Source organism: Schistocerca piceifrons, unplaced genomic scaffold (assembly GCF_021461385.2).
Source record: "Schistocerca piceifrons isolate TAMUIC-IGC-003096 unplaced genomic scaffold, iqSchPice1.1 HiC_scaffold_948, whole genome shotgun sequence".
In the NCBI taxonomy this organism is placed as follows: domain Eukaryota; kingdom Metazoa; phylum Arthropoda; class Insecta; order Orthoptera; family Acrididae; genus Schistocerca; species Schistocerca piceifrons.
In genome coordinates this window covers 15001-20000 of record NW_025729221.1, presented here as the reverse complement: position 1 = coordinate 20000, position 5000 = coordinate 15001, and the positions used below count along the sequence as shown (strand labels likewise).

Below are 5000 nucleotides of genomic sequence, written 5' to 3'. Positions count from 1 at the left end.
ACATGCAATACCGCCATCTATGCGCATCTGACAACACTACGTCCGCACCACAAAACATACCGCCATCTGTAGGTCTCCCGCAACATGACCTCCTGCAACGACGCTACCGCCATCTATGAGACGCCAAGCCGACTAAGACAGCGATGGCGCCACAGTGGCCGCCTTTCGACGCCACCCACAAAGGCTGCAGCCTCTGTCGACCATAGCACCCAATCTCCAGTGGCTCTGCCGCACGAAGCCGTGGACCGGCAATGACGCCACCCGCACCCGTTCGTGCACCACCCCAACCGCCAAACTCGCACCTCCAGCGGATGAACGGCGGACGTTTCCCGCACTCGTAAAGTGCAATCCACCCCTATAACTTGCGTTTCATGAAGAGTTATTTCCAATATGCGACATTCCCGCTGTCCGTATACATGAGCCGCGACCTGTACCACTTACGAGCGAGAGACGCGATCGCGTTGCTCACTGTACGGCGTCCGATACCGAGCCATCAGCATGTCGGTCCCCATGCGCGTTGCACTCGCACTCGCAGTCGCAAAAACGTGGGGCAAATATATTACGCGGAAGAGTTATAACAGACCGAGCCCCACTGCATGGGGGGAGTCTTTGTCACTAATGTACACAGATGGAACATTTTGGACTGGAACCAGATTACCCGTACACACGGCGCTGATTAGTAATCAATGCAGAGCCATCAAACTACAGCAAATATACACAACTGTCCGTATACATGCTGAAAGAGTCTGCCCAAAATGGGAACCACACGTCAGCCAGACACTCTGATCACGCACCACTCTCTGCTTCTAACAGGCGCACATACAATATGTAAGCACCAGCATGGAACAACATCCAGTGCATCTTCTCCGCCACATTACACAATCCACACTATCACAACCAGACCAGGAGGTCCGTGCGGAAAATACAATATCCCAGCCTTTCGACATCCACCATTGCGCAGACCAGGCACCAACACCCACACATGTCCTATACAACGGTGCACCCAACATCACAATAGTACCTCCTGTCACAGCGCACAAACAATGACATGAGTCAAAGACACAGGTCTCACACAAGCATAGAATTGGAGCGCCGCCTCTAATAAGCCAAAGGTGCATCCTGACGTGACAAATCTGATCATGTCACAAGCATTCACTTACTATAATCACTATCAACGAACCTGCCGCCCCCGCCCCCCCCCCCCCCCTACACCTTTCCGTACAACAACGTGTAACCTAACCTAACCTAACCTAACCTATGTTGTACCTTAACCTAACCTATGTTGTACCTTAACCTAACCTATGTTGTACCTTAACCTAACCTATGTTGTACCTTAACCTAACCTATGTTGTACCTTAACCTAACCTATGTTGTACCTTAACCTAACCTATGTTGTACCTTAACCTAACCTATGTTGTACCTTAACCTAACCCATGTTGTACCTTAACCTAACCCATGTTGTACCTTAACCTAACCCATGTTGTACCTTAACCTAACCCATGTTGTACCTTAACCTAACCCATGTTGTACCTTAACCTAACCCATGTTGTGCCTCAACCTAACCCATGTTGTGCCTCAACCTAACCCATGTTGTGCCTCAACCTAACCCATGTTGTGCCTTAACCTAACCCATGTTGTGCCTCAACCTAACCCATGTTGTGCCTTAACCTAACCCATGTTGTGCCTTAACCTAACCCATGTTGTGCCTTAACCTAACCCATGTTGTGCCTTAACCTAACCCATGTTGTGCCTTAACCTAACCCATGTTGTGCCTTAACCTAACCCATGTTGTGCCTTAACCTAACCCATGTTGTCGCCTTAACGTAACCCACGTTGTCGCCTAAACCTGCTCTGTAATTGTTATACGACTCGTTCAATTACTGTAGTGTTGCCCACCCGCAACCCTCGCAATATAGTTCGCTACTCGCACTGCCCGCACCCCTGTGTATCGCTTCATGTTAAACACCTTGCAAGTCTTGCTCACTTTCCACATGCTCCTGCTGTACACTGTAATGTGGATGGCAGCAGGACGTACATGCCGCCCCTCCCCACGTCCCCACCTTGCCCCCTGCCTTCGCAAGCTGGTTGGTGAGAAGTTTGCATGTTCAATGCCCTTCGCATGCGACGTACTCAGGCTACGTTGTGGTGCGGCCTGTGTCAACTGTCCGCTGATGTCGTACGCGTGAACCACAATCTGTACTGCACATTCGTCCTTATGTACTGAATGATACATCGTGGCACATGTGTGACCGCACAACGACTGCGCCCAAAAACGGCGGACCATACAGTGCAAATATTGTGCACGCAGCTACGTGTCGTCTCCCTATGAGAGCTGGATTGCAGTGTGGTACGCCATAGAGACGTGTGGGAGGAACGGACGCCGTGGATGGCGATCAGCATGAGCTGTCTGTTGATGTATTCGGACCTAGTCGTCTCTCCTCACACACCGTGATGGCATGGTGCACCGCGTTCCATATCTGCGACATGCTACAGAGGCCGGTTGACAGTCGTTCGAGCAATGGACATCGCATACGTACGGGGGCCACCTTCCACGTATTGTCTAGGCGTGCACATTTTGTTGCGTGTATGTGGGCAGACGTAGTGTGGCGTGACACCTGACACAGGCATGCAATAATCGTTGAAGTTGCAAATGGCGATGGACGCCTGCGTTTTCTGGTGAAGTTACGCAAATGAACAAATGGTAACCTGTTGTGGTGCGGTTGTTCTCGCTAGGGGTGAATCGGTGATGGCGACGATAGGTTGAGGTACTAACCGGTTGTTCCAGCGATACCCACCATGCCGACGAAACTGAACGGCATCTGGGTGTGAAGCGATACGCGGCGGTGGCTGGGTGGGACCGTCCCCGGCCGGTGAGGGGGCGCCTCCCGGCGTGCTGGCCGCGCGGTGCGTGGGCGCACGCGCTACAGCCGGCTGGTGGGGGCGGCCAGTGGCAGGCGCGCCGGCCGACGGACGCGGCAGGCGTCGCAGCTGCGCGCCGGCGCACCCTGCGCGCGGCGCCGTGCGGCCAAAGTAGGTCCTCGCGGGCCCGGTGCGAAGCGCGGTGGACATCTTCAGTGTGCTGGTCCGATTGAGGACTGTGTGCGTTGAGGATGCGCCGCCGCCCGGCGCTCGGCGCCGCGACGCCGTCTGCTGCTCGGTCGCCCCAGCGGTTCTCGCTGGTGGTTTGTATCGCAGCTGTGCGGATGTGTTGGCGCGTGCGCTGTGCTGGGAGAGTTCGCTTCGGCACCCAAGTGGGGCTTTTGTCCTTCTGTGGCGCTGGCGTTGGAGCTGCCGGTCACCGTAGGTGGCGCGTGTTGTCTCCCGCCGGCAATGCCACGACAGCACGCTCCCGGGCCTCTGTCGGCAGCGGCAAGCTCAGTTGGGAGCACGGGTGGTCGCACCGAAAGCGTCTACTCGCCTAACTCCGGGCGATTGCGCCTCTCTCGAACCCGACCAAGTACTTGGGACGGCGCTGCGCGCCGCCGGGACCTGAGAGGGTTTCGAGGTGTATTGTGCAGGGTAGCTCAGCCTCCTCCTGTTTGCAGAATGATTGAGCGGACGCTTGCGTGTTCGCGCGGGCCCCCGGGACACACTCCCGGGCGGCCGGCTGCTCAGCTCTAGTTGACGCAGCTCCCTGGTTGATCCTGCCAGTAGTCATATGCTTGTCTCAAAGATTAAGCCATGCATGTCTCAGTACAAGCCGCATTAAGGTGAAACCGCGAATGGCTCATTAAATCAGTTATGGTTCCTTAGATCGTACCCACGTTACTTGGATAACTGTGGTAATTCTAGAGCTAATACATGCAAACAGAGTCCCGACCAGAGATGGAAGGGACGCTTTTATTAGATCAAAACCAATCGGTCGGCTCGTCCGGTCCGTTTGCCTTGGTGACTCTGAATAACTTTGGGCTGATCGCACGGTCCTCGTACCGGCGACGCATCTTTCAAATGTCTGCCTTATCAACTGTCGATGGTAGGTTCTGCGCCTACCATGGTTGTAACGGGTAACGGGGAATCAGGGTTCGATTCCGGAGAGGGAGCCTGAGAAACGGCTACCACATCCAAGGAAGGCAGCAGGCGCGCAAATTACCCACTCCCGGCACGGGGAGGTAGTGACGAAAAATAACGATACGGGACTCATCCGAGGCCCCGTAATCGGAATGAGTACACTTTAAATCCTTTAACGAGTATCTATTGGAGGGCAAGTCTGGTGCCAGCAGCCGCGGTAATTCCAGCTCCAATAGCGTATATTAAAGTTGTTGCGGTTAAAAAGCTCGTAGTTGGATTTGTGTCCCACGCTGTTGGTTCACCGCCCGTCGGTGTTTAACTGGCATGTATCGTGGGACGTCCTGCCGGTGGGGCGAGCTGAAGGCGTGCGACCGCCTCGTGCGTGCTCGTGCGTCCCGAGGCGGACCCCGTTGAAATCCTACCAGGGTGCTCTTTATTGAGTGTCTCGGTGGGCCGGCACGTTTACTTTGAACAAATTAGAGTGCTTAAAGCAGGCAAGCCCGCCTGAATACTGTGTGCATGGAATAATGGAATAGGACCTCGGTTCTATTTTGTTGGTTTTCGGAACCCGAGGTAATGATTAATAGGGACAGGCGGGGGCATTCGTATTGCGACGTTAGAGGTGAAATTCTTGGATCGTCGCAAGACGAACAGAAGCGAAAGCATTTGCCAAGTATGTTTTCATTAATCAAGAACGAAAGTTAGAGGTTCGAAGGCGATCAGATACCGCCCTAGTTCTAACCATAAACGATGCCAGCCAGCGATCCGCCGCAGTTCCTCCGATGACTCGGCGGGCAGCCTCCGGGAAACCAAAGCTTTTGGGTTCCGGGGGAAGTATGGTTGCAAAGCTGAAACTTAAAGGAATTGACGGAAGGGCACCACCAGGAGTGGAGCCTGCGGCTTAATTTGACTCAACACGGGAAACCTCACCAGGCCCGGACACCGGAAGGATTGACAGATTGATAGCTCTTTCTTGATTCGGTGGGTGGTGG

General features: G+C 54.2%; 1 non-coding gene across 1 annotated transcript in view; it reads left to right on the top strand.

Moving 5' to 3' along the window:
* Nucleotides 1-3631: 3631 nt before the first annotated feature.
* LOC124773180 overlaps nt 3632-5000 on the top strand; it is a 1909-nt gene continuing 540 nt past the window's right edge. The window contains exon 1 of the ribosomal RNA XR_007014510.1: nt 3632-5000. This exon is cut by the window's right edge and continues 540 nt beyond it. This is a non-coding gene — a ribosomal RNA (small subunit ribosomal RNA).